Below are 12,573 nucleotides of genomic sequence, written 5' to 3' on the forward strand. Positions count from 1 at the left end.
TTATATTTTCGAAATCTTTAATTACACGTTGGCTCAAAAAACCACAATTTTCACACTCGTCCGCTTATATTAGTGTGGCACATGCAACTCTCGATACTGGCGCACACCGTTCGACTGGCGCGGTGTATTTGAACGCTTTGGTTTCACTTTCGCTGCTTTTTATTATTATTGCATATTTTTCTGGCTATCGTTGCGCTGCATTGGCGATTTTCAACGATTTTCAGCGTTTTCTTTGTGTTTTTCACCGGTTTTCAGCGCGTTGAACGTTTTTGAGCGTAACGAACTTTTGCTAAAAATCTGTGGCATTACAAAAATGCGGCAAAAATGTAGTCGCCACAGTTGACGCCCCTATATGGTGGTGGGCCATGCAACATGGCACCGGTTTTGCAACAAATCGCGTTGAATTTTTGAAAACAACATTCAGCGAAAAAGGTTTGAGTATTTTCAAACAAAATCGACACAAAATGTTGCATTTGCCGTTATTAGCTGCACGGCAGCTGCTTGCCTTACACTTGCTGATTACACTTTTTTGTGCGCTTCGCTTTGCAACTGCGCCGTTGCCGCTAATTGCGCGTTAATGTGACGCTGCTGACAACGCGCTTTTCACTTTTCCGTTAACTGCAGTGATTTTCAAATCGGCGGCCGTTAAACCGAACTGTCACACCGCAAAGACGACTAACTGAGCTGCGTGCTGCTTCCAAATCGATGCTGTTTTAGGGTAAAAACTGAATTTTTACGCGTTTGCACATTTGTGGCACTTAAAGCCTGTTGCATGCGCGTAATTTATAATTTGTATTTATTTTTTTCACTTTAATTCGCTTGTAATTCCTAGGCAGCTTATTGTTTTTGTAAAATATTTCCGTCGCGTTTGCGCCGTCGCATCCGTTTGTGGCAAAGTCGCTTAGAGACTGACAACGCCATACCTGCTGCAATGGCAGCCGAGCTGAACGACGTGAACATCGGCAACGAAGCGAGTCCAAAAATGCCTCTAAGCAAGTACGACGACAACAACAACAAGCAACACAGCAACTAGCAAGCAAACAAATATAGACGCTTCGAGCGCACAGGTACAATGAAATCAAATAAAGCGAAATACAATGAGCAAACAGCTCACGCGCACACACACACACACGTGCAAAGCAACAGTCAAACAATCAGCAGCGGCGATATATGTGAATGCACACACACACAGCCACTCGTGCGACTCGAAAACATACTACAATTGCAGCGGCGCGCAGCTACAACAACTGCACACACACAGCAGCTCGGCAACTTGAGCCGGTCCCTGGTGCAGGTACTTGCACACAGGCACGCTCACTCGTTAGGCTGTCCGTCCGGCCGACAACAATAGCGCGCATACACACTCAAGCCTTCGCAGATGTCGACTGCGACGCGCGCTGTGACGTTTTCTTGTTGCCGGCAGCATTTTCAGTCAGCGTCACTGCACGTCTTCGCTTCCTCGCCAACAACAGCAGCAACTCAGCGCACAGCAGCGCTGTATTTGTTGTTTTTGCCGTCTTATTCGTCAGCAAATTCCACGAAGTCTATCCCAAACGTTGCTTCTCAATTTACCTGCGACTGCTCGGAGGCTACACCGTAACAAATCCAATTCGAGTGAAGCGAACGCGAGTGGGAAAACAGCGAACGCAACGGTCGATAAGAAGATTGCAGCGGAACCAAAAGAGTAGTGAGGATAGTCAGGATATGGCCTCGGTTGAGTTTGCAGATAACTCTGGAGTTTTAGCTGGTGGCAACTCCTGCATTGACCATCCTATTTATAAAATAAAATCTGCTTGGGTCTTAGTCTTCATTTATGCCAGACTATGCGTGTGAACTTAAACAGATTCAACAAATTTAAATTAAACTTAGACGTTCCTTAAAAAAATTAAAAAAAGGTTCTTTTTTGAAACGCGGAATGGCTCTACTGTAAACAACATTTGAAATCCAAGATCAGCGAGTCGGAGTTTCACTTAAGTGAGATTAATGCAGCGAGTTAGCATAGGATGAGATCAGTTTTTTGAACCTCTTATTTTCAATACAAACCAACCAATTTTAAGGACGCCTCCGAAGCAAATGTTTATACAAAATCCTCAGCTGTCTTTACCGTGGTTCAGACTACTATTTGTTGTTATAAATTGCACGTTTTTTGTTGTTGCGAAATACCTGCTAATATAGTTGTGAGAAACACTAGGAAATTTGGGTTTATCTTCAATAACACTGTAAGTGCCAGCAAAATGGTAGTTTAAAGCCTGTTTTTCTCAGTGTATTGTAAGCACTTCAGCGCGGCGTACAATTGAGAATAATAGTCATGTGCAAAGGCAAAAATAAATTGACACAAGCTAAATATAAGAATGCGAATAAGCCAAATGCAAACGAAAAAGTCACAAAACGCAAAGTTCAGCAGCAACAACAAATTATGCCCGCCAGCCAAACAACAAAACAAAAAACACAAAAGGCTAAGAGATGAGCAAAAATGTAAACACAAAATAAAACCCAAAACAACACAACTAAGCTTCGTCGCTACAAAGTCATTGGAGCGCCTACGCCCTTCATGCAACTTTAACCAGGCTGCCACCTTACGCCGCGCACGCTGCCCGCACTTACAGCAAGTTGTAGCGCTTGCAACTGCAACCGGCCATTGGTGAACTAAGCAAACACGTCAGCTAATTTCATACGTAAATAAGTGTGGAAGCTCACAGGTATGTGTGTGTGAAAACAGCGCTACTCGTTGCATGCAACAACAACAAGACGGCGATGCACAGGTAAATAACAACAAGCAAAGCATGGCAACAATAACAGCAATAAGAAACTCCATAGCCAAAGCAGCAATCAGTGCACAGAGCAACAACAACAAGCCAAAACCGGTCTTTGCCACATGCATTCCTGCAGTCAATCATTCATTGCGTTCGTTCATCAACTGTCGGTCGGCAACTCAACCCAATAGCCAGTCAGTCGGCGCCGTCATATGCAACTCATGTCGGGTAACTGGCCACTACAGTGCTACATGCAACACAGTGCAACAGTTGTGACAGAAGGGTTTGCTGAACGAGGCGGGCCAATTGATTTTTATTGTTGCAGTAGCAGCTTAAACTTCTAAACGCTGCCATTGTTGTTATTTTGTTGTTGCAACTCGCATGTAAACTCTTTCTAAACCGTGTCGATATGCGCTGCACGTATTGTGGCAAGTTGATTCGTAAATGCAAACGCTACAGTTCTTATATTTTTGTATATAAATGTGTGTTTGGCTTTGTTGTTGTTTTTGTGGTTTGTGACTTGCATGACCACAGTTTGCTGTGCTTGCCTTCGCTTGCAGGCATTCTCATGAAATGCAACGTATAATCACGCATGTCCACACATACTTATATAAAGTGGTACCCTTAAAGTAATAATAAAAAAGCGAAAACACAGCGCAAGAATAACAAAGAGCGGCGCACACAAACAGTCCGTGTACTACAGTTAGTTGCAACCGCAAAAACAAAACCAAAGTCTGCACAAATAATATTTTGTTTTTTCGTACGGTTATGCGCTTGTTTTGGGGTATACATATTAGGGTGGGGTGAAAAAAAATTTTTTTTCTGCTTAGCCTGAGGGTAAAATTTGTAGGTTATAAATAAGAAAAAATGGAAAAACGACATATTTTCTTATTATTTTGAAGTGTCCCAAAAAGTCTTTAGTATGTTCCAAAACAAGTAGAAGACATTTTTAATGAGCTTATAGTCTTTTGTAATATTATATAAAAAAATGTTAGCATTTTTGAGTTGTCCCAAAATTTTTTGCTTTGTCCCAATATGCATGCATGCGTAATTTTATTAGGTCTATAATATTTTAGTAGCATGTTTACTTTTTTATGATTTAAACTGTTTTGAAAAGTGTCCCAAAATTCAAACAAATCAATATCAGAAATATTTAAAAAGATTCTTCATTAATACCCAGTTTTACTCATATTTTTTTTTCAATAACTTAAGAATGGAAAAATTGTGTGCAAATTGAGTACAGTGTCAGCTCGTAATTATAGTCTCAAACTGTGTTCCCATAACTCTATGCTAAGTGTTTAAAATTTACATAGTAGATATATGCATACATATAGGAAGGTTGTTCCGCATTTGACAGACTTTACTCTTTTCAAAAAGTTGTGAGTCTACTACAAAACGTGGCAAGTTTGCTTAAAATCTCTATCATACATAATATCAATCATATATTTTTATAATTTATAAAAATTTTATGTGTCCCAAAACCTTGAAAGTGTCCCAAAAATTTATGCTAAGCAGTATGCACTCGAAAACTTAATGCATATTTTGAAGTAAGTTGAATACGGTTTTTATGCAATTTTTTGTATGTCCCAAAAATTTTTGTTTAGCAATATTCATTTAAAAATGGAATGCATCTCATACAGTGCTATGAATATGTTGCTCATCAAATTTATTGTGTGTCCCAAAAATTTATTTTGTTGTTTTTTATATTGAAAGCATGATAAATTACAATATAAAAATTGCCAATTTCTTGCATTTGATTCGTCAATTTAATTGGCCGAAAAAACTAAATTAACCAAGCGTAATTAGCCGAACTAGCAAAATTGAAGCTGACAGCCAATAGTTGGTTATATTTTTGTGCGGCTGAATATCTGCTCAACTTGTTGTTGCAATATCTATGCACTTCAAGCATACAACACGCCTTACGCGGCCAAGCAAGCCAAGCAACAGGCGCGACGCGCAAAATCGGACTACTGACAAAGTCCAAAAGTGCCTGTTTGTGCGTCTGACTGACATACGCTTGCTCGTGCTGGCGGTTATTGGCACTTCTGCCGTAAAATAGCTTGCTTTTGTTGTTGCTGTCGCTTCTGACTAGCTATCACGCATGCCCTTGTTCAGCAGCTAATATGGCAGCGTAAAACATTTGTAACAACATTTGCGGCGACAGCTTGTGTAACAATGTGCAATCGCTGTTTGTTGGCGTTGTTGTAGTTGCTATATGGCACTACTGCTTATAGCACAATTCTAGTATTATTTGTTGCGCGTTGTTGTTTTTCGCGCTTTCAGCTAACTGTTGGCGCGTTGTGATTTGATAGCTTACGCGTTGACGTCAAGCTGTTGTCAATAAATGGCGATGATCGTGTTGTTGTTGTTTATTTACTTTTACTGTTGTTGACGCTTAGCTGCCGGGTTTTGTTGCTGTTGCTGCTCGGAAAAGTTTGCTGCGTCAACAGATTTTCAATTAAAACGCCGACTGCTTTACGTTCCTCGCCAAAGCCTTTGCGCGCGAGTCAACAAGCGGCCATCCGCAACGCTACAAAAACAATGACAACATAGACGTAGGCATTTGGAACACACAGCGGGATAAATTAAAGAAGTGCGCGAGAATGAGTTGCCACTGCTAGAGAAATGCCACCAAACGGAACCCCCTTTAAATAAATTGAGCGCTTTTGCTTACGCTTATGTATACGCTATGCTCACATACACACATACAGACACATATCGTAAATGCTCGGCGGTGTCACAGCATGCGTAGTGTGACGCGTATTTTCAATTTCGAGCGCAGAACGCTAACTGTCAAAGTGACAGTTGCATTGACAGCGCTATGCGGCCAGCACAACAACAACGCAAGCAAACAGTTGAAATGCAACACGGCACGGCAGCACAAAGCAAAAATACGCAAAATTCCCGAAAAGCAAAACAACTGTTGCAACTGCATCAACAACAACAACATCGAATTGTTTCTGTTGTTGCCTGCAACATAGTAGCTGTGCGCGCGCGAAGCCCTCAAATTTGTTGACGCTCCCGTGAGAGCGTTATTTGTTGCATGTCGCCGCTGCTGCTGTTGCCACTGTCGTTGTTGTTATTATTATTGTAATTTTTTACTGCGCGCATAGCTGTCGCCATATGTCAGCATTTGTGGCAGTCATGTTTATTACCATTTTCGTGAATTATTTTGCTGTCACTGTTATTGTATTGTTGTTGCTGCTGCTGCTGGTGGCATGCACTGCTGTTGCTGCTGCTGCTGGTGGCATGCACTGCTGTTGCCAACTTTTGCCATTTCTTTGCGCGGCCACCGACTGTTTGCAATGCAAGTGGCGCACGTAGAAGATGACGTAGCAAAGTAAGACGCAACAACAACAAAACCGTTGCAATGACTGCGAATTGCGGTGTTGCTTGCCACTACGCGGCGTCAACTCGAGTTTATTGCACTGGCGCGGACAGTTGGGTGCGTATACACACAATTGCTACGCTTGTGTGCGCGCGTAAGTGCATTGTTTATTAATTTTTTATGCGGTCATCATTGGTCTGCGCTGACCATTGCTCGGCCTGGCTGACTTGTTGCGAGTCACGAGCGCCGCTGATTTCAGCGGCCAAACGCATGCGCCAGCACAGCCAAGTTGGCAGCTAATCAAGCGCCAACACACACATTCTTACATATACACCGACTTTGCGGTGAGACAATATTAATTATTTTCGCAGCAGTAACTGTAATTTTCGAAAAAATAGTGAGCAACCGTTAAAGCCGAGGAATGTGTGCAAATTACATAAATATTTGACCCGCGATGTGAGTTGAGTGTATGTGTTGGTTTGGGAGACGGCTACAGCAGCGCCATCTATAGTGTAGCTTTCGATGTGGAATTTGAGCTTCAAGCTACATTTTCATATAGCTCCCGAACTTCAATTGACTATGTGTGGCTCTTAAACAAATTGCTAGAGACAAGCGCCTTAAGTTGCTTTCGACAAAGGCTGGTCTAAGAAACTGGCTAAAGGAAGTTCTAGGATCAGCTCAGTACCGAGACTACGAGCTTGAATTGTGTAGGCTTGTTTGCTTGAAGAAAAAGATACCTTAAAGGTCTAAAGACTTTAATAATGTTATATAGCTTGTTGACCCCTCTCTTACTTATACTTTGTAGGTTCGAATTTGATTCCCAAACATCCGGAAATGGTGGATTGCATACAGCTTCCCATATAAATAGTTCTTTCCATAAGCGACAGTGGACCTATACGGATATGTAGCTGTAATATAGTCAAGCACAGTAAAGTCACAGGCCTAAACCGAGTCAGTGGTCGGTCCAACAACCGTCTACTTATTTAGTTAAATGACCTCCTTAAACTAACCTGTCAGTTAGTTCTTTCGTTGAAGGCGCTCGTCGAACCGAGTTTGAGATAGGTATCGACTCTCTTTCAACTCTTTAAAATTCAAAAAAATTACAGCGTAAAAATATTTAGTAATTGACGAGTACTTATAGTCAAAAATTAATCAAAAATTAATTAAATTTTGTGCAATAAATCATTATTCTCAGAAGCAGAGTCGACTAATTAAGTGCGTCGTAAATATGAAAGCCAATCGAATGAAGTCGTCACTAGCCATTGAAGCGGAAAGATGGACGTACGTATAGCCGTAGCTACTCAGGCGTGAATGAAGAAAGTACCATTACGGAGAAAGACAGGCAGAAGAAGCCAAAAATTATTTATTTGCCACAGTCACAGAGTCCAGATTAACCACACCTGATAAGTGCGAAAGAAAATGATCCGATCCAATTACACACAGCGCATAACGAACAACGCAGAGCCAAGCGAACCCGACAGCTGCTGTGACGCGCTGTCGGCTAACAGGCTGGCTGGCGGATTGCAAGGTTGAAAGACAGGTTGTTGCTGGCGGTTACGCAGAAATCAGAAAATCAGAGTGAAGGATGAATATGATACTTGGAAATGGTGTTGGAGTACAGAGAAAGGGAGAGCGTGTGAGAGTGTGCAATTAAAACAGTTTTAACGCTGCCGTAAATTAAAAAACAGGATAAATTCAGGCCTCAAATACTGATTGAAAGCAATGGCGAATAGGAATTAAACAGCAAACATAACAAAATTAATAACAGTATAATACGCAAAGTCGGAAAACAGCGAACAAAAACTCGCTACTGTTGCTGAAAGCTCCCGACAGAGAGCTTTAAAGCTTATACTGAATCAGAAAGCTCAAAATCGAGGGAGAGCACGCCCAAAATTGGATTTCGAACTAATTTTATAAAAATATTCGGCTTACTGGCTTTGTATTATATCCATTTAAACTGGACTCTTATTAAACTATGGCAAAAGTGATCACAAAATCGAGTGAGGTTCCAAGTCACGGTGGAAAGTGTGTACACGCCGACTAAGGGGTTCTAAAAAAATATTTAGTTTATCGAGTAAAGTAAAAATTCAAAAAATTGTCTTCCAAAAATTGCAAAAAAAACCGTTATAAGCGCTCAAAAGTTATATAAATCGGCATAAGGCGCGTTAGGAGGCTTTTAATAACTCTATTTTACTATTTTATGCACACTTATACACAAACCAACAAATATGTTTTTAGTTCGACAGTTAATCGCGGCGGCTGTCTACACTTGGTCCCTCAGCCCGAAACTAGGCGCACTCGCTCAACAGCTCAACCGCTGCTCAAAACGCCTCCAATCCACATAATTTCATTGATTTTAGCGCGAACGATAAAATTTATTGCAAATACTCGAATTACCCATAAAGTGGAAACAACAACAAAATTGCAAAAACAAACAGACTTCCTCATTCAATTTACTGCAACAATAACAGCAAGTGCAACAACAGCCAGTTGTAAGAGTAAAGCAGCAAAACTGTTTGAGTGCAATTCAAACTTCGACGTTGCATGCAAAAAATTTAAATATTAATAAACAACAACAAAAACAAGAACATTGCCATGAAGCAGAAGCGCAAAACAAAATATGCGCGAAAGATAAAACTGTGGCACAAAAGCGTGGCGCGTCAATAACCGTAATAATAACAATAATAATAATAATAACTGCGCTGCGCGTCGATTAAAAAACAACAACAACAATAAATAAATAAACGCAGCAACTTTAATTACACACAAAATTGCAGGCGGCGCATTGTTGCATTATAAAAAATTGATTGCCACACAGTTGCAGTTGGACGCCACGCATAATCTGGCAACGCTGGCGGGCCATAATCATAAAACAGCAATAAATATGAGCGAATTGCAAGCGGAAATGGCAGCGCGACGGTCGGTGCGGGCAATAAATGGCGTGCTGAGGAGGAAAGTGAAGGCCGAGCAAGTGGCTGGGAGAGAGGCAGAGAGCAGCGCGCGCCGTCAACGATTAAAAAGCATATAAATAATGAAAGCAATAACAAAAACTTACGCCAAAGGATGCAAGCAAGCGACAACACAATGGAGCCAAAGCGAAAGCAACAACAAAAACAAAAACAATAAAATGTATATATGTATATGCATGGCGCTGCTAGCTTGCCACGTTACAACTACCGGCTGCAGGTGGCGCGCCAACTGTATTTAATGTGCAAATAATTTTAAGAGCAAAAATAACAACAACAACAATGCCACTCTGCGCCACAGCAATGATAAAAACAACAAAGTATCACTTGCAGACACGCACACATGCACACCCACGCATATAAACACAAGGACACACACACATACACGCGTGCGTAAACATGCAAATAAATTATAAATTGTAAAGTGGCCGAAAGGATGACGAGCAGGCAGTGAACGCACGAGCAGGCGGCATATATGCCAAGGCGCTGTATGCGATTGCAGTTACCGCTATAGGGCAGAGCGGTGTTGGAGATGCGCGCGGCATGAAATATCGATTGGCCAACAGCAATGAAGTGGCGTGGAGTGAAATGAAATGAAATGAAATGGAATGGAATGGAATACTCAAATACGCATAAATAACAGCCGACCGCAGGCGACCGCAACAATGCGGGACAACAACAAGTGCAAAGTAATTTAGTAAGAACGTCGCTAGCTTCGTTTGTGTTGTGGCGTAAGTAATTCCACTTATTATTCGAGGCATAAATGCTTAGATGTAAGGTAGTTGTAAGACGTCTCAGCCAGGAATAGGCATTAAAGAAGTTTCTAGTTATTTTTGAGAAATATTTTTTTCTAAATAACTTTTTTATATGAAGGTGTAGTGAGCTTTCGAATTAAATTAAGCAAAGGAAAGTACCTAAAACTTGTACGAAGCAATATTTGGAGCACGAAACGCCGAAAGTTTCTACCTCATATAAACTTAGCTACTGAATGGCTGGCGTTCGTTAGAACTCGGTACTACATAGCCTTAAATTTAATATAATATCACTGCTGAAGTGAGAAGCTAAAGCGAAGGAGAGCTCAGCAAAGCTGCAATACCGAAAATTTCGAAGTTATATTGCTGCATAATACTAATTTACCGTTAATAAATTTAATAACTGTTTATACGAGTATTCATAAATGCGTGTTTCAAGCACATATATGTTCTTTGAGCCCGCATACAGCCATACGCGCACAAGCGCAATTGCGCAGCAAGTAATTGTTTGAAGTGCCACTTGCCACAACGGAAATTTTGTGGCAGCTAACCACAATTATCTTCTCCACGCACATACACACGTGAGCCAACATGGAGGAAAGACTGCGCAATACTTTTGGGCGGTTTCAAGCAGCACCACTTCCCGGTTTAAGCGCATACAGTATAAACAATTATATGCAGGTGTGAGTATGTGTGTAATATGTGGCACTATGTTAGTGCTTAGTTGCTTTGCAATCGTCCTGTGACAAACGCGCAAATTTTCTGGTTTTGTAGTGTGCAGAAATATATCTCTCACATATATACATGTACATAAAAAGTTGGCATGTGTAGGAGGCAAGTATTTGAGAAAAATAAATTTACATAAATTTGTGGCAAATGGCCAAAAGGCCGAGATTTATTTGCGTTGCGCACATTTGCTGAAGCAGAAATTGAATTCTCAAGCGTGCGGCAGCAACAAAATTTAAATTAATTTAATTGATTGCAAAACGGTAGCTAAATATTGAAAAAAATTTTTTTTTTAATAATTTATAAAAAAATATATGTAAAAATAAGTTTAGCGCATCTCATAATAATAAAAGTTTGACAAGCTGGTAAATAGTTTTGATATGAAGGAACAATAGAAAGCTCAAGGATACCAAAGAATTTTTCAAAGGATGCAAAGGCAACACTCTGCCGAAAACTGAAAAATACAACAATAAAGCTTCGGCCTAAGTATAGCATATAGTACTTCGCTTTTCTGAGTTCGGAAAGTTATACATGTTCTTTACTGCTAACAGCTCTGTGACAAAATGAAAGTGACAAAATTTTTTAATAGTTTTTCAATGAAAATAAATCTATTAAAATTTAAAAAAAAACTACAAAAATATCTAATTAATTTTTTTAATGAAACTTGATTTATTAAAATTTTAAAATAAGCAATAAAATTTTTTTATATTTTTTTCAGACCTATGAATATAAGAAAATGTTCAATTTGAAGATCGCTCTTGATCTTCAATCAACAGCACACTGCGAAGCCCACTACAACACAGTAAGCGCCTAAAGGTATGCAATAATTATGTTTTGAACGTTTTCAACGAGACGCAAATATTAATTAAAGTACACTGAACAAAATGAGAGCAGAAAATAAATTTAAAAAATTGTAACGAGAAGTTGAGCTGAGTTTATTTATGAGACTTAGCTTAAAAAAAACTATTTTTTTTAAACTTATTTTGCTTGAAAAAATTTTTTTTGTTTAAAAAAAACTTATAAATTTAACTTTCAGCTGCCATAATTTCATTAATTAATAATTGTATCTTACACCGGTCAACCAAAAAAAATTTTTTTTAAGTTGAAGTATTTTCTTGCAAAAAAACTTTTTTTCCTTGAAACAAAGGCTTTTTTATTTGCATAAAAAAATTTTATAAATTTATATATAAATTAAATTTCAGCTGCCATATACATATTGCTACCTAATAATTTTATAAATGGAAAATAATTTATTTTATTGGTCAATAAAAAATTTTATTGGGTTTCTGTTTTCATGCTTACAATTAAAATTTTTTTCCTTAAAAAAAGTTAAAAAAAAAATCTGTTTTCCCTTAAAAACCTTTTTTCCGCAAAAAACCTTTTTTTTTTGCTTAAAACAATCTTTTAAATTAACTTTCAACTACCATTTACATGTAAGCACCAAATAATTGCATAAATTAAAATGGGTATATTACACTGGTCAACAAAAAAAAAATTGTTTTTCTATTTTCATGCTCAAATTCTGATTCTAGACATTGAAAAACGCTGGAATTTTTATTTTAAGCTATTAAAGTTTGCTTTTGCCTGTTACGAATGGGCCCGACTTGCCCAAACGAACATAAAAGAAATACGAAAAAATTTTTATGAAAGCAAGCTTTTTTGTCCTATTTTTGGTGTAGGAGAAACTGAACTTTGCCGACATGCAGAAGTCGGACCCAAAAATCATGTCGACCAGTGTTATAGACTAATATTTCATACAAATTTGTTAAAAAAATATATACGCAGTTTTTTAAAACATTTTTTGTTTACAATTATTTTTTGTCATGCTTTAAAACTTAACACCGATATGTAAAAAAATTATTAATTAACATATAGGCACACCAACCGCTGAACAAACGCCTCCGGCGCGCATTTATTTCAGCTTAATTAAGCGTAGCAGCATGAAAAACGCTCAAAACACATAAAGTCAGTGACGCGAAAAGTTAAATTATAAAATACAATTTAAAGCCAGAAAACAAGGGTAATCGATTGGCGACAAGTAAACACAT

The 12,573-nt window shown here is 38.9% G+C and overlaps 1 protein-coding gene across 3 annotated transcripts in view; it reads right to left on the reverse strand.

Moving 5' to 3' along the window:
* sdt (stardust) overlaps positions 1 to 12,573 on the reverse strand; it is a 134,195-nt gene that overhangs the window by 54,518 nt on the left and 67,104 nt on the right. The window lies entirely within an intron of this gene.

This window comes from Bactrocera oleae, chromosome 5 (genome assembly GCF_042242935.1).
Source record: "Bactrocera oleae isolate idBacOlea1 chromosome 5, idBacOlea1, whole genome shotgun sequence".
NCBI lineage: Eukaryota > Metazoa > Arthropoda > Insecta > Diptera > Tephritidae > Bactrocera > Bactrocera oleae.